At 36.3% G+C, this 16,984-nt stretch overlaps 1 protein-coding gene across 10 annotated transcripts in view; it reads left to right on the top strand.

Annotated features, from left to right (window-relative positions):
* Window positions 1-16,984, top strand: part of SLITRK4 (SLIT and NTRK like family member 4) — a 235,633-nt gene that overhangs the window by 153,422 nt on the left and 65,227 nt on the right. Inside the window, exon 2 of one of the 10 annotated variants that reach the window (XM_013183818.3) lies at window positions 13,131-13,205. The exons of the other annotated variants lie outside the window; for them this stretch is intronic. The gene's annotated coding sequence lies outside the window, so the exon portion shown is untranslated. The remainder of the gene's footprint in view (window positions 1-13,130; window positions 13,206-16,984) is intronic. 10 annotated transcript variants of the gene reach the window in all.

The raw sequence follows: 16,984 nt of genomic DNA on the forward strand, positions 1-16,984 counted from the left end.
AATTTATTATCTGAAATTAACTTAATTCAAATTCTGACCTAGTTTGCTTTATGTGGTGGGAATACAGAGGTTTATAACCTTCACTGTTCTATTTGCTTGGGATTGTGTTCATTCATTGTTTCATTTTCCTCCTCCAGCTTTTTGAGTACCCTCCCCGTGTTATCTTTCAACCCTATATTTGCAATCCTTATTTGGTTTTCTTCAGTACCTCTGCATAACTTGTCTTCTCAAATTAAAATGAGATGTTGGAAGTTAAACAAAAAATTGCAGTTTCCCCATACTATTACCTGATCTTGTGCTCTTGCAGTAACTAGATATCTTGAATATGTCAATGAATGGAGGTCAGAATTTTAAAGGTGTAAAAGGGATGATAGGCATAACTATTCCAAGAGTTTTACAAGGCAAGTCCTGGAAACCATGTTGGTAATAGTGAGCAGTGTTTAAATACCAAATGGCATTCTAAAGAATACTACGAATGTTCAGTTATAATGTTGAAAAGAAAAAAAAAAAGAAAAAAAAAGAAAAAAAAAAAACTAATGAACCAATGTCATAAAATACATTTGGAGATATGCAGGAAATACATGTTTTCCAATACCAGGAGCATCTTGGCTAAGGCGATGTTTCTGCACTGTCAAACATTATCCACTTCAAGCAAGATGTATCCAGATGGTTCATAATCTAGGAGAAGTTAAATAGTTCATGGTCTGGGGTATGGTGAAGCATTGGTTTGATATAATAAAGAACTTAAGGAAGACAGGAAATTTTTATGCAAGAGTCTACAGGAGCTAGATGATAAAACTGCTCTTTGTGTCCACTGAGGTAGGAAAAGGAGAGCTGAAGAGCAGCTGCAACAAGGGATTTTGTGTTAGTAAGGAAAGGCTTCTGATGATTAGGTCTGGAATAACAGTCTGGAATCTCCACCAATGGTCTTTTAAGAAACAGTTTAATCAGTATCTCTTAGAAATTATGTTTACAGTTGATTCTGCCTGGGGAGCAAAGGCCTCAGCCAGAGCATGTTTCAAGGTCTCTTTCAGCTTCACTTCTGTAGATGTCTATATTACTAGAAAAACTCACAGGCACTTGTAAGCTTTTGTTTGCTTAATGGTTGTTCCAAACAGTAATCTTTATGTTAAGAATGCAAGTTCCTTCATGAGAAAAGATCATCACGATGTGTATGAAGTTGAATGAGAAATTCAGTCTTCATTCTGGTAATGATATTACTTAAGTATTCCTTACTATGGGTTTGGAAGTGCTACTTTTCAACTACTACTTATTACAGCTATATTGCAGACAATTCATTGTCTGCTGTACCTATTCTACTAGCATGATAGGTCGTAGTTGTTCATGCACTGAAGTCAAAGGAGTCATCTTACTCATTGTGCAATAACAGAAGCTGATGTTGCATATTTCCAAGTTTTATGTCTGTAGAAGGTGATAGCATCTGTTTATTGGTCACGTTAGAGGGGTTATGACCTTTAAGCTAGCAGGCAAAAGTATCTTGTGCTATTGAACTCATTAAGCGGCCTTGTAGAAGTGCCAGAACCTAAAAAAATAAAGAGGAAAAGTATGTAAGTTAGGTGTTCAGATGTACAATAGAGATGGTCTGTGTGTTTATGGAACTTAAATATGAATCTTAGCAAACCAAGAGGCTAAGGTTTCTCCAATTTGATTGGAACCTGTGAAAACTATAAGTTCCTATAATTTTGTTTTTAAAAAGCCTTATTTAGGTCCCTGGTGAAGGGCATAAGGCTCTAATTTTATCCACCTGGCTTCAAATATTTTAATCAAAGTTTAATTTAAAATTGTTCTACTTGTCCAATTTCTGCAGGATGGCTTTATTTTTCACAGCTATACCATAAGAAATTAAGAACTTGCATTTTGTGTAGTCTACCCATTTCAGTAGTGATCTGATTTAGTACTTTTGCCTTTCTCTATGAGAAGGGAATTTAATAAATATATAGAGAGAGACCAGTTTACATCTATTATAAATAAATTATATTAAATTCTTATTGTGGTGTTAACAAAGAACAGTATGTCAAGCCCATTTCTGATATGCATATAATTATTTGATTAAAAGGACATTTGTGTGATCAACTACAAAATAGTATTTCTATTCTCTTTCTTTTCTCTTTTGTTCTATTTCATATTTTTAAAAATGCCAGAAAATCACAACCTGTGAATAGAAAGGCCAAAGTGTAAATTTACTTCTATTCGAAAGCTTTGGTATTGATTTTATTATGTGTATGTATCCAGATGGCTCTATTCTCTACCTGCAGAAGAATATGTTACTGGGTTGTGCTTGTTAGGTTAACTATGTCTAGTTAAAAGAAAAAGCTTTTTCCTGGAAAATGTCAGTGTTAGCAAAGTGTTCTGCAGTGATTCAGCCTAAATTGGAATGATTCATTATAGCAAAATGGCATAAAACACTTTTTAATTGATTCAAAACAAATGTAAGCTGTATTTTCTTAGCTTATGCATTATGGGGGTTGTAATTGAGGGCCCCTTCTCTGGTGTTTTAGACAGAAATGAGGAATTGCTCTAGGTGTATCATAAAAAATATGCTCTAACCAAGAAGCCTAGCTTATAGGATGCAATGGGATGTCATGCTCCATATCTGGAAATGGATTAAAGTCTACAAAGGGTTGCTTTTTGTTTGTTTGTTTGTTTTATCCAGAGTTATTTTTCTCCAGACACATCTAATGGTAACATTTCTCTCATTTTAGAATGAAAGCACATATTGTAATATAAAGACTAGGGGAAAGTCCAAAACTTATCAAATTAGTTTCTATTCCATTTAAAACAGAAAAGCCTATGAAAATGAGAGAGAACATGGGCATGCACCATGAACTGGCATATCTTTGTGAAGCTGTTGTCACTTCAGAATTGGGAATATCTTCCAGCTGCAGTGTCTCTCAACTCATGCTTTCTCTCTGGCAGTGATGCTGGGCAGAGTACTGTTTTTTGTTTGTTTGTTTGTTTGTTTTTAATGTCTCTAGCAGTTTGCCCAGTAAGGTTATTCAGACTGGGTTATGTCACTTGCTATGTAGAAAATGTGGTAATATTTTACAAATGTCTTAGCTAAAAAATGCAGATTCGTCCTCGCATCAAAGGAATTCTAAGAGGAGAGGGGAGGAGTTGGAACTACTTAGCAATAGTCCTCATTGTTCCTGAGTCTCTGAAACATAGAAAATAATCAGCAATAGTCACACATTGGTATTTGGACTGTTGACCCTAGAACATAGCATAAAGTAACTATTCGTTATTGACATTCTTAAGTATAAAAAATTGTACACGCTAATTTTGAAACCTAGCTAAAAACCCGTGCACAATGTTGCTCAGGCTTGTACAAACACTATGTGAAAATAAGAGAGTAGCATTTGGAAGAGCAGAGACTAATTAAAGGCAGGACACAAGGTCCCAGAAAAAGCAAAGCATGCTTCAGTGAGCTTTTGAGACTATCTGAGGAGAAGATGGCTGTACTAGGCTTGAACATTATATTCTTACACGTTAGATTAAGAACAAGCACAGTGACAAGGCCCCACATCAGCTGCCTTCTTTCTATTTGACCCTGAATAATGAGATTAATATGAAGTCTTGCCAAAAACTCAAGCTGTATGGGGGGAAAATAATGGGATCTCAAGTTAGAAACATACATTTGGCTGCCTACCATGCACAGAGCTGTGGGGCAGAAAGTAAAGCAAGGATGCTAAGATGAATGATGGTGAGATTTTTGAAACTGCAGGGCATATCTGCCTGGAAAGAAGTATTCAGAGCATAAATGCAGTAGAGTAGAGGTTGTATTTCCTAATAACAAACCACATTCTATCCTAGTGAATTAAGCAGGAATATCAGTTAACACTATTTATGTTCTGAGTATTTTTTGGAGACATGAAAGAGCATGTAGCCTGCTGATAGCTCATGTCTTCATTCAACACTTTTCTCTGAGCTAGTAGTTGTATGATTTAGCATTGTTATTGTGCTACATTCTGTGTAGCAGAATTAGGAAGATCCTCTCTTCTTAGTGAGGTGGGTCTTTAACCTACAAATAAATCCAGATATTTTTCCTCCATGTGCAAGCGTGTGATGGGTTCGGGTAACATACTATGGCATCTCCCATGTGTCTAAGAAGGGGAGGTATTTGAATTTCCTTGATTTTGAGTTTCAGGTTCATATGACTGTTGTCACTTTTCACGTCACTTGGTGTTGAGTGGTACCGTTAGATACTTGAATAGCTTTGTGTAATTGGCTGTAAACTCTTACCCCAGCCCCAACAGAAAATGTCAATATGCTGTTAAGGCTAGTGCAGAGTCTCAGACAAGCTCTTAGCAATGAGTCTCTGGACAGGATATTAGATAGGGAGGAGAGCTGTTGGTGGCTGTCAAAGGCACTGTTCCTGCAGATTCATGGGGCTGCTCCCTCAATGTACAGCTGGTCTCCAATGTCTCACCACCTCCACCTGGAGAATCAACTTGTAAGTGTAAGCTAGGATGCTGCAGTCTTTCCTGCTACAGCCTGCGGCATACACGCTGGCCAGCATTCCCCCCTCCACCAAACATAAACCTGCTCTTTTTCAGATAGTTCCCCTGTGGCCTATCAAACTTGTACTGCAGGGGTAATGATTTGCAAGCGAGAAAGAGAGTGAAAGCAGAGAAGCAAATGTCAAGCAGCAAATAAAAGCGGAAACACCTGTTTGGCACTGAGGAACAGCTGTATGTGTGCAGCTGCTGCTCCCTCTCCTTAAGTGACACGTGCCTGTTGCTTTATTTAAGGTTGACCAGGTTCTCCATAGGCATGTAAGATATAGTTGATGCTATTTAGAAAAGGAGGCTCCTTCACCCTATGGATTTACTCAGCTCTAGTCAGAAGTTCTACAGCAAATAGCAGACCTATAAAAGTTGCATCTATTTTTTTATTGTTTTATTTCTTCTAGAGAAGTTTTAAATGGAGACTGTTCTTACTACTGATTCTTACAATACTTCTGATGACTTTTAGAAGATGACATAAGGCCCAGGTCTTATTTTGAGCTATCATCTGACTTCATTTACTCTGTTAACTGACCCTGCAAGCAATGTCATTCATGGAGGAGCTACTTAAAGTGAATATGCTTGTCGGAATATGCATATTATTTTCATTTTTAACCTGTCTTTTCTTTTTTAATAGGATTTTTTTTTCTTTTAGAAAATGCAGTTTTGTAGCAGTTTAAATGCATTTCAGGTTATTTCCATAACCACATTGGTTATGACAGATTATTTGAAATTAAAAATGTATCTTTCTTACATGCAGGAAAAGTTCCATTCCTCAAAAATATGTACGCACTTAATTCCTGATGGAGAGCACCAAGTTCATGGTCTAATTATAGGTAACCACTAAACACCACTAAATTGTTTTGCATTGAACCATAAAGTATAGGAAGTTTGAGATTGCAGGTTTTGTAGTAATATATGAGCTGAAAGTAATTGGCCCACAAACGGAGTGTAGATGCCTAGCAATGCTGCAAACTGTGCAGAATTGCCTAGCCAAAAAGGACTTAATGGCTGTTGAACATCAGGCCACAAATGCACTGCTGTTTCTAATAACCAATCCATAACCACTGTGCCTGTATTGCACTCCATTATTTTTCTTTTTTTTTTATCTTGTACTATAGGTGTATCATATGCTAGCAGTAAGTAATTAGTATAAAGTATAAGTATTAGTATATTAGTATAAAGTATTAGTATAAAGTATAAGTAAGTTATCTATGAGGAAATTCAATCAGCTAAAATCCATAGGCATCAATTAATTATGCCACAACATACACAAAGATAATTGGAAGTCAGGAACATATGGGAAAATAAGATTAGGACATTCAGTTCATATGAAATTCAGTATTCATATATCCTACGCTAGAAAAGGTAAAAAATTAAATGTGAGAGGTGAGGAACTGTTTTTTCTAAAAAAAAAAAAAAAGTCAATCCCCTATTGCAACAGCAAACAGAACAGTGATCTTTTGTAAAATATATTATTGGCAGTGCTTTCTTCCATTTGTGTCTGCCAAGTTTTATGACAGTGTACATAAAATCAAATGTAAAAAATATTTTTTAATTAGAATATTCATCATCTTGCATTAAAAATTGGTACAAAAATATAAATCCCTTTAGTGGATGACACTTAACTCCAATTGACAGTAGTCTCAATCCTACATGCTTTACTCATAGCTTTAATGTCAGTGACGTCAGTGACTTTTGTGCAAGGCTAGAGTTTGCCCTGAGTCATGTTTACTCAGAGGGAATAGACATAATTTTCCTTAAAGGTAGTTTTCTTTATAGTATAATCCAAGAAAAATCTTAGAATTTCACATTGAACAAAAGTGCTCTTTTTCCTGTGAAGGAGTGATGTGCAGAGATCTTATATCTATATGCTTTCAGTATGCTGAAATAGACTGACTGGTAGCCTCCTGTCCTCACTTAGAAGGCACTCCTGCATAAGCGTTCCTCCAGCATACACACTGCCAGTGAACTGCAATGCTGTGCATGGCATCTTCAGCTCAGGGGGGACCTCTTCTCCGCGTCATACTACAGTAATTTATCATATGAAAATGTTCCTCTGAAATTCTACACGTCTACTAACTGCAGTGCTTTCTCAAATGTCATCAGTACCAGGAAAAATCTAAATGGCCCCTACAGGGCAATAATCAAAGACAGGGAGGAAAGGGAAGGAAAACACAACAGTGCTCAGTTACACTGAGGCAGCTTTGCAGGAGCTCTGTTGAAAGAGCTCTTTTGCTGGCCACAGTGTATCCCTGGCAAAGAAGACCTACTTGTAGAAAGGCATACTTTTGCAGTGGAATGTTAGCATGTTTAGATGAAAAGCTCAACAGGGCTCCCGAACTTTGTGATCTGCAGTTTGCTCTGCTCTACTGTACATCTGCGGCTGCAAATGCACCCCAGTGTGATTTGCTCCTGCAGGCAGTCTCCCTGCAAAGACCACAGCTACCTTCCAGCAGACTGTTTGCCACCCAGTCTTCTGTGCCTATCTTGCTGCATGCTACCTGGTTAAAAATGCTTTGCAGCAAGTTTTCAGTGTCTCTCTCCCTTTTTTCACCTCATTATAAAATTCAGCAACTTGATCTGCTCTCGGTCCTGTATCTTCTGGCATCAGCATGAAGCCTTGCAACATGAAGTGTGTTGAGAACACCTCTTTATTCACTTCTGTACTTGATTGGCTCTAATTTTCTGAGGTTACCTTTAATACGCTTTGCATTCAATGCCACATTTTCTGTGCCATTTATTTACTGTTTGTTTACGGTTTCAATAAAAGCAGAAGAAACACAACCGTAACAATTAAAAACATGTATTGTTTCTCTAAGAAAATTCTTGTAATTAGTATGTTAATTCCCAACAAATATGACCATAGCTATATTAGCAGCCAGTATTACCATATGCTTCTGGGAAGAAAATAATTACCAAATTGTTTAAGAGCCTTCTGGGAAAGGAGAATAGAAGATCTGATTTAAGATGGTGTGATGTCTTGAGAAAATTACACTGTGTCCCTGTCATATTTTTATCTATTATGGTGCTGTCTGCTTATGCATTTCCATTTGAGGAGTGTTGTAATTTATCATGCAGCTAGAGATCTTCAGAATTAGAGCTAGTTATGTATCAGTAAGCAGAACATAAGAGGCTGTTTAATATGAGGCAGAAAGCTAGCCACTAGCTGAAGTTGGGGTTGGTCCCGTCAGAACTACTTGTTTGTCATTATGGAACCTTGTCATCAGAACTTTGAATTTAGACAAAATGATATGATTAGATTTTTTTAAAGACCATTATGCTATACTGTCTCTGTATTTGGAATCCTACCTGAACATACTTGTCATTGCTGTGTGTTAAAAGTTCCAAGACCTACCAAAGGAAAGATTATCTACGGCAGGATTGGTTTAAGACTCCTTCTGGGCTTCTGTAGCCCAGATAACCTTGGATATCTTCTGCTGATTCAGACTCTTGTGATGACTGCTGCCTCTTTCCTCAGCCTGGAAACACACATTTCTTGTCTAAACTATGGACTGTAAAGACAAGTAGTGCAGTGATGCCATATGCTGATAAATCAATGTGAGAGGAGTTTGGTGGATTATAGCATAATTTAAAAAGAAGAGGCTCTTCCAAGTCCAGGTATTTTACTTGCAATAGGAAAAAGAAACAAAGGTTAGTCACTTTGGTTTGTACTTATTTTGCACATATCATAAGGATTTTCCACTGTTTTAAGTCTTTCCAGTTCCTCAGCTTTATTATTTAGAGCAAGTGCAAAAACGTTCATTACCTTCTTAGTCACTTGAACATTCTGGCTAAGGACGCCTAAAAGAGCAAGTTAGGCTGAATCTAAATATATAGAGCATTCTTTAGCTATATCAGCAACTCCAATTCTTTGTTTCTTATAGGTATATAAGAATTTCTTGCAGAAATTAACTACAGAGAATGCTGCAAATCTGCTCTGAAAGAACATAGACTTCTGAGAAATTACAATATACTCCTAAAAATGGTCTGCAACATTGTTCTGTTTCCCTTGCATGGCTACTCAAGCAGAATATATTTTAGTCTTTTTTTTTTTTTTTTTTTCTGTGAAGTTGCACTAGATATACTGAAAGCCTGGAGGTTGCCTTGGAACTGGGGTGGGGAGTATTCTTTCACATGATTTTATATTTTAGAAGAATTTCAAAAGAAAAAATAAATAAATAAGCAAGCTTTGTAAGCCCTCAAGACTCAAAAGAAAAGAATGTTGTATTAAAGTTCGGTGAACATTTCTTGGGAAAATATCGCTATGATATAGTAAGATGGGAAATATATATTATGTTCATTCATTCTGGTTTGTTTTGCCTGATTGTCAGTTCAGAATCTTGCTTCTTACCAAAGAAGAAAATCAGCTTGCTTTATTTTCCTAATGAAGCAATTTAACTTTTCACAAGAAGCCCACGGTGTTTAGTATTTTAATGTCTTAAAAACTAATAATAAAATGCTGAAAATTGTAATAAACATGGTTCATTACAGTGTAAGGTAATGTACAGTAACTACTACATTTTAAAATAATATATTAAATCTCATTTATTTATCCATGAAATTTGTATTTATTCAGCTCAAGTACGCATCTTTCTAAAAATCCAGGAGGTTTGTTTGGAGGTGGTAGGAAACAGATATGAAGGCAATATTATCGGTATTATTGGCAGCTTGTTTCCTGATCAAAAAAGCAGATTTAGTCTATATTTTTTTTTCTATTAACATTGTATAAATATTATGGTTAATTGTGGATCCAACACTGATATTGATGAAGATCTGTCATGGACAAGAGAACAGTCCAAGAAACAAATTAGCACAATCAAAGAGTACTCAGTATGAAAACACAAGGCCGTCTTCTGTTTGCAAAATTAAAGGGTTAAGAATATTCAGCCAATGTAATGATTTGATTAGTTCAGCATCAATGGGTACTTCATCATGGATAATAGCAGTGAATGGCCTTAGGTGTCTAATATTTGTTCATATGCATTCATTGCACTCACCATGACAACTCCTGTGACAGCGTACGCTATTGTGTGCACGCAAGTTAATAACACAATATATTTCCATGTCTAGGATATTGTGTTCAGACTAAAAGAAGATATTGTTAAGTACTGCTTTTCTAGCTGTAGAGTGCTGGCACTGATTTTGTTTTAATTGCTGAAACTGCTAAGTTTCAGTTTCCCAGAAAGAAGTGATTGCTATGTTTTATGTTCTATGTTGCTGGAAGTGATTTCCATGTTATACTCCCTAATAAATGTTAAAGAAAAGCTATACATTCTTTAGAAAGCTAGATTCCACAAAGAAACATCATGATTCTTTTAGTTACAAAGGTATTACCATGTGCAATTACATTGAAATGAGATTGTAATTGTACTGTGATTTGCTTAATTTTGTTGATTTTGTATGATAACACCTTATTTTCGAGTTGAGTTCTGATCATGCTCTTAAAATACTTTGTAATAACTAACTGACCCCTATATTGACTCTCTGAGAGTATGTGGTAGATATGAACACAACAAACAATACAGACTAAACTTGACCACAAAGACTGATTTTAGATATGAATCAGTGTGCAAAACTTGTATGCTGCATTATCCCAATCAGTTTAACTTTATTGTGGAAAATGAATTTATGATAATATACCACAGAATCATTATGCATTTGACCTTATTAAACTGGAGTAGAAGCAAATTGTATATCATTGACTTTAACCTTGGTTCACTGTGTAGATGAAAGAAAATAATTGCACTAGTAAAAATAATAAAATGGCTGCGTGCAGCTCTGCAAATTGAATGGACCTTGGTTCAGTGCTATTATGAATGATTTAGCCTATAGAAATGGAATTTTGTAATTAACGGTAAACGGGGACAGGAAAAAAATACTAGTTCACTGGCTGCCTTTAAGCAAGAATGGATGGATGCAACTGTATTAGCAGCTAGTTATAAATATTGAGAATGGTTTTAAAGACTAGAACAGAAGAAAAGGATGTCAGGGTGGAGATGGAAAGTGGCCTTAGAATGAGGATTTTTGTAATCCAAATGAGATCAGTAACTAAGGGATCCCTATTATTACAATTAAGAAAATGGAGCTAGTGAGACTTGCTTATGTGACTGTGATAGAAATTTGACCCAGGCACTGTTGAAAAAAAAAGGGTGTGGAAAGATGCCTTTGCTGAGGTTAATGCAAATATTCCAGTCCCCATTTTGGGTAAATAGCACATTTGCAATTGATGCTGCTGAGCAGAGGATTGGGTTGTAGGTATGTGTATTTGATGGTCACTTAGGTGAAGGGTATGCAGTCCTTCTTATTCCAGAACTGTTAAACCAGCAACTCCAACACTCAGAAAAGATACTGCAGAAATTGTCATTTAAGTGGCACAGTCTCCCAAGGCAACTTGAGATTTAGATTTTTAAATCTATTACTCAACAACAACAACAAAAATGTATGCTGCATGGTTATTACTTCTTTCCTTTTCCATCTCCAATTGCTATTCTTTCTTCCAGAAGGGATAGTCAAATTCTACTTTCTTCTATTAATTTAATTAGTACTGTATTGGTGTAACTGAGAGCAGAATTTGTCCTGTGCTGCTCAAATTAAATGAGAGCTCCATCAGGCTGATTCTTTCATATTACAGTGCATCTTCATTAAAATAACATTTAATACCATCTGTAATTTCAGCCCTTTAGTCCTTTTCTCATACAGAGTATCACTCTGATAACATCAGTCAGGTAGGGCATTTTACTGCTTCCTTCACAGAAATTGGCTATTGCCAAATGTGTGTTGGGGGGGGGGAGGTAAGGGGGGAGGAGGAGGAGTGTGTGCAGAGGGGGGCCCTTGATGAACATTTGAGTATTTTTCTTTGATATTACTGATGCAAAATGAATGACAAGATTTCATTTGTAATACAAGCATGTTAAGATTTTTTTATTATATTTTTTTGTGGCAAAGCAGTGCCACACAACGTTTACAGCCCAGCTGTTAACATGAAAGGGGACACACTGGCAGTATAATCAATACACAGTTGGCCTTCTTTGCTAGAGTAGTTTCATGCCAAACACATGAAGTTTTAATTATAAGCAGTTTAAAATATTTACACTGCTGCATTTTCTTATTCCGGTACAGAAACAAGATAAAAGTCCTTTTGAAATGTGATGACAGAAAGTATTTGATAGCAACACCGTGCAATTGTGATGCCTAACTAATTAGTCTGAGTGAATATTTATGTTGTTGGAATTTCTATTATTGCATTCTCTGCTTAGTGATACTCTAAGTCCCAAAGTGTTGTTGCTCGAAAAGACCTGAAAGCAATAATCTTCCCTCCCTCCTTGCCTCCTTTCTTCCCTCCAAAAAGACAGTTGGGTCTGCTATGGGAATCAAGCACTACTGCTCAGGGTATTGCAATGCCTTTTATATGTGTGGTTTCTGGAATGAGATCCACAGCTCTGAGTGAGTCACTTAAGCATCCCCTTCAATGCATGTGTCTGAAGGTACGTTTAGCATCGAAGACCTTTTTCTGAATTTGAACATCAGCTCTTTTAAAGGCGTAGCTAAGCTCACTGCCTTTTTAATATCACAGCTAGAACCAGAATGTGGTGGCTGCCTTTGTAAAATGTCTTTGGGATTAGCACAGATGCCCACAAAGAGATAGGACTTGGGTTTTATGCCCTACTCAGTCTTGAAGCTCTTCTGTATGCCAAGAAATACTAAGACTTATTGGCTAGCAAAAGTGGAGGGGATATTCTAGAGCTGACTAGGAGATGAGGCATGAATTCTACATCAAAAAGTACTTGGTAGGGTTTTAGTTTGTTTGTTTGGTGGGTTGGTTATATAAAGATAATGAAACATTTCATCCCACTTTCTGGAGAAATCAGTAGTCATTCTGCTGATATGTGCACGTGTATGTATGTGTACAAATATGCACACATACATGTATATATGTATGTACATATATACCAGCTTTTTCCAGTGTTTTTTTTGAATGGTTACTTTGCATCAAGTGAAGTTCATGCTCATAAGTGCCCGTCAGATTGATTTGGAGTCTGCCTGGTGGATCAAACCCCACTGGGAAGCTAAATAGAAGAAAACTTCAGGTGCACAGATCATTGTAAATTCAGCAGGATTTGCGACGAGTGTTATTGAAGATCAGTACTCAGGCTCTTTCATGTATTTGAGCTCTCATTCTTACAATAGCTCTGATTTTCAGAATAGGTACCATCAGCTGAAAAGTAATTTTTTTTTTATTTTATTTTTAAGAAAATTCTAGTAACATGTTCCTGGTCTGAGAGAGCAAATCTTGGTGCTTTCTGTTGAGTACACTAGAGTGTCGTTTAAGATGGGGTGGAAAAAAATGTGATGAGCAACAGGGAGTTGTTGTGGTATCTGGCAATAGTTGGTAAGAACAAGTTTCCTAAGATAGACATGTTTTTTTTTTTTTAAATTCAAGACATGGATAAAAGTGTAAGACACAGCTTTGTCTAAATCTAAACTGCAATTTATGCAAGACGGGGAATAAGCTACTGCACAATTAACTATATCTTGTAAGTTTAGTAGTTATCCTTATTGTCTATCCTTTATCAAAGTAACATCAGAAAACTGTCTACATTGCAGACTAAAGTGTACCGTAGCCACACCTGAGGTTTAAAAGAGCTGTGTTGGATGGTAGGAGACCTTGCTGAGATCAAGGTAAATTAACCTTCCTGATCTTTCGTCATGGCTATGCAGCTCTCATTACCTAGACTAGCTCATATAACATTAACTTGGATATCTTACAGCTACACTGTTTTCCGTCTTTCAGATATATACATAATCAGTTTGCTTTTTTGTCAACCAAGAAAAAGCCAGCTGCTTATATTACACTCAAATCAAAATGTTTCCTATCCTGCTAGTCCCACAACATGTTACATCTACCTTCTTCCCAAGTTGCATGTAATAACTCTGAGTGTTTATCAGGTCTCTTGAAAGTTGTAGCCCAATAAGCGTACATATATATATATATATGTATGTATATATATTTCTGACTTGTATTTCAGTATTACCATGTTTCCTACAGTTAAACTCCTCCTCCATTTACCCAGTACTTCAGGTCTTCTATGAATTGCAGGATCTGCTAATCTCCCTCCTGTCTTTCCCTGTGGCTGCTCTGGCTCTGAGCTTGCATGTCCCTGGCTCGGCAGGATATCCGGGCATCTTTCCAGTGTCACAAATGGGATAGACAGACTTGACAACCCACATGATTAGCACGAATTTGAGTATTTTAATTTGGAAAAGGAAAGAAGAATAATGTTTTCAGACTCACTTCTAAATTGTTTTCACTGACTGTTGCCCCTAAAGAGTGAAGAACGGAGCAGTGAATTGGCAAAATAAAAATCAAATCCCCAATGAGTATGAAACACGGTCAAAGAGAGGAAGGGAGAAACACCAGCAGAAACTAGTAAATGCAGTCTACCACTAACATGTAGTGAACAAATATGTTTTTACTGCATGTGTATCTACACTCATAAGAAAGATGGCCACTCTATCTAAAGTACTCACCTCTGTGAATCTTTTCCTACAGTATGACCATTGCCTATACAACTATCTGTACAAGAGAGTGATCAACTCCATCTGTGATTACTTAATGATTTCTTTATCCTACACTTTATCTTTTAGGCCTTTTCTACTCTATTCAGAATGTTTCTTCTAAGTAACTCATTTTTCTACTGCTTTCAAACTTTTTTTTTCTTTTACTTACATCATGTGAGAAAAATAAAAAGTGGCTTAATTTGAAAAATGTTTATAATCCTTATAATCTTTTTTTCCACCAAAAAGATTCAGAGGACCAATTAGTGATATACTTCTCTCTAATAAATGTTGCATACATCTACAATACAGTTCCATAGAGCACCTTCCCAACCCAGATCTCTGAAGCCCAATTGACTGGGGAAGGGTAGAGATTAATCAGAGGCTATTAATGAATATTCATGAGGGTTGTAATCAATGCTATACTTGTGCCATTGCATAAGTACAACATATGACTGAAGAAAAGTTGAACTCCTTGGATAATAACCAGGATGTTCTTATTACCTATTACAGGTTATACCTGAATGCAACTTTCCTCCTTTTTTTTTTTTTTATTGGTTGGTTGTCTTTAAAGTGAATCCCAATCTTTTGATTTGGTTTCAAAACAGTTATTCAGAGCCTCATAAGGCTTGATAAGCTTGATTCTCTGTAGCTAGCAGTCCATGCTCCATGACTTTGATAGCAAGTTATGTTCTGGAGTTAGAGCCTTGCAGGTAGGAAACCCAATTAGAATGTTTCCTAAAGGGCTTAGATGTGCTTGACTGCCCCACAGTGTAAAAAGTCAGGTAATTCCTGCAGTGCTAAATCCTTCAGTATGCTTTTTTGGGGGAAACAAGAACAACATATCAAGGAAATTATGCTGACCTTCTGCCTTGCAGGCAACCTCACAGATGATACTCTCAGGAGGCAAAGGGATCCTCAAGGTGAAGAAACATGGTCCTTATCGAGATTTGAGTTAAGATATTAATAAGTGCTCCATTGCAACAGTTACCTATGGGCATCATTTTCAGTCTCTCGCTTTCTTTTAATTAAAACTCCATTTGCTAGAAGTAGCTATTTAAGTCTTGCAGACTGTAATATTTTGTCAAATGCATGGATATGTAACACAAAAATATGTTCAATAATGCCTTTCATTCAGCTTTCATATATTTTGTGATGCTGGCACAATAAGACACAATAAAACATGGTACTCTGCTTGCTCCTGTACCACTGATGTGAAAGCAGAATGCTATGAATATAAAAGACACTGTAAGCAAAATCATTGCAGAAAAGCCTGAGGCTCATCATTTCTTATGGTGTAGAGTTTTTTTGTAAAGATTCACAGAAGTTTGATTTTTAAAAATATCTCAGAGATTTTTTTTTTCATTTTCTCTCCCGAATTTGTGAGAGTTCTTCCTTTTGAACAATGTCTGATGATCTGTGTTACTTCAGCCTTTCAGGCTATATGAAAACCTGTGGCTGAAATGCCATATACTTCTTCAGTGAGATCATCATCAGGAACAATTTTTAACATGCTTTAATCTGTGCTGCTGCATTACTATAGCAGGAATTTAGTTGGTGCCAGTTAGAACAGAAGTTTTATATATGAATACCTATTAGGTCTTAGATTGAAATTGCTAAATTATTTCATATCAAACACTTAGATCAGAGTAGTTTGGGGTCATAGTCTACCAAGTTGGACTTGATCTGAAGTGGTCACCTTGTAATAAAAAAAAAATCCTTATCCTACTAATTGTATTTCCAACTGCAATGCAGTGCTACACAGAATATGAACTCAGGTTCTGCAGTTTTGGAGACGGGTGATTTAATACCTCTTGTTTCCGCATCTGTACTTATTTCTTTGTACAAAGTGCCATACCCACTGTGTGTTTTAGACTCCTGTTTCATAGCAGTGTTTCAGGGAAGTAGATTCTGCTGATCTTTGGTAAAAGGAATTTTCCATCTAAGGGGAAATTATCAAAGCCCCTCTTTTGAACTCATCAATACTCCTAAGTGGCAGCATTTACTTATTTATCTGACATTATTTGTGCCTGTGACAGCTTTTGGCTCATTTCTTCTGAGAGTAGAGGAAAACTCTCTTTTATGGACACTGGGTTCTCAAGGCAGGCATTTCACTGTCATTATTTATGATTTTTGATCCATTTTGGCATGGTTTCCTGTTAGTATATCTCATATTAGAATGGTATAATGAAAGCCTGAAGCAGGAAGAAGACTTTTTTTGTAAAATCTGTTTGGTAGCCTAGCTGGTCAGTCTATTATTATTTTTATATGGCTGCACCATTCCCACCAAAAGAACAGTTCATGAAATAAATGGGAAAAAAATTCTCTTGGTGAGAATGTTTGAAACAGTTTTATCTTAGTAATACCTTACAACAAAAAAAACGTAGGAATAGACATGCGGGAGCAAAGCACTAGAATGACACTTGAATAAATTCTGATATATACTCAACCTAATAGCTCTTTGAATAATGTTGAATCATTTCATGAAGTTCTACTTATGGTAAATAGTATTTTACCCCACAAACATACTATTGATTTCTGTAGAAGAATTTGAGAGGTAACATATTACCCAGCTTAAGAAACAGCTGTAGAGGTTTTTGAAAGAGGCTTCCCCAGTATGACTTCAGGCTGTACTGAAATCTTTCAGATATAGAAGACAAATCATTCTGTCATGAAACACATTGATCAATCAAACTCTCAGGAGAATCAGTGAGATGGTAGTAGTATGCATCTATTACCCAGACGTTAGAGAGAGGATATAGACTTCTACGTTCCTTGGAAGGAAATGTTTTATTATGAGAAAATCAATTACATTTATTTTATGAGGTTTATGGTGGCTTAGAGGTGAGTTCTTGGTTTTTTTGGTGTTTTTTTTTTTTTTAATCCATTTTATAGCTAGAACA

The sequence above is a fragment of the Anser cygnoides genome, chromosome 13, assembly GCF_040182565.1.
Source record: "Anser cygnoides isolate HZ-2024a breed goose chromosome 13, Taihu_goose_T2T_genome, whole genome shotgun sequence".
Classification (NCBI taxonomy): Eukaryota; Metazoa; Chordata; class Aves; order Anseriformes; family Anatidae; genus Anser; species Anser cygnoides.